The following is a 936-nucleotide window of genomic DNA, read 5'->3' on the forward strand; positions in this document are numbered from 1 at the left end:
TTTTAAAGAAAGAAGTTTACTTTTTAAGAGAGGAGAGGGCATGGCATGAAAGAAAGAAAGAAGAAGTGTCGCCCCCGAGGGTGAAGGGTTTGGGCCTTTTATTGGGGTTATAAAGGGTAAAAAAAGTAGTTATTGTTGCAAAGTGATAGCTGTGGGGGAGGGTCACGCTTCAGCACTCTTCGAGGCTGTGAAAACAAACTCTTAAAGACAAGTCGAGCCTCAGGTGGTTAAGCAAACAAAGGGGCAGCTGTGCACTGTGATCTTTTTCTCCTTTTTCTCTCTGTTAGATAGTTTCTCAGCAATGCCATCCTTTCACCCACCTTTTCATATTCTTCCCCTTGTGTAAGCACCTCCTCCTGAACGTGGGCTGGACCCAGTGACACACTTCTAGTGAACAGAATATTGCACAGGTCATAGGCTGTCACTTCCAAGATCATGTTATAAACAGCTATGACTTCCATCTCGGGCGCCCTCTCTTGCTTACGTTGGCGAAGGCAGCTTCCATGTTGTGAGCTGCCTTGTGAAGAGGATGGCAAGGAAACGAGGACAGCCTCAGGCCAACAGCCAGGGAGGAAGAGCGGCTGTCAGCCCTCCCGCCCGCAAGCAATGGAATCCTGCCACAACCACTGAGTGAGCCTGAAAGCAAATCGTGCCCACTTGAACCTTGAGATGACCGAGGCCCTGGCTGACACTTTCACGGAGGCCTGTGAGGGACCCTGAGCCAGAGGACCCGGCAAAGCTGCACCCAGATTCCTGACCCTGCTGTTTAAAGGTTCAAGGCTAATTTGTTACTCAGCAACAGCTAACTAATACAGAAACTTAATTTTCTTGGTTTCCCTTGCAACAAATACTCTAGAATTTTATTCACAATAGGTACTACATAACTGAATCCCATTAAAGTTCCCAAATTACTTTAGGCAAGCCACTCCTCATCTT

At 47.3% G+C, this 936-nt stretch overlaps 1 protein-coding gene across 1 annotated transcript in view; it reads right to left on the reverse strand.

The window, feature by feature from the left end:
• The window catches only part of CPNE5 (copine V), a 111,502-nt gene that overhangs the window by 59,733 nt on the left and 50,833 nt on the right, over positions 1 to 936 (reverse strand). The window lies entirely within an intron of this gene.

This window comes from Propithecus coquereli, unplaced genomic scaffold, assembly GCF_000956105.1.
Source record: "Propithecus coquereli isolate 6110/MARCELLA unplaced genomic scaffold, Pcoq_1.0 Scaffold248, whole genome shotgun sequence".
NCBI lineage: Eukaryota > Metazoa > Chordata > Mammalia > Primates > Indriidae > Propithecus > Propithecus coquereli.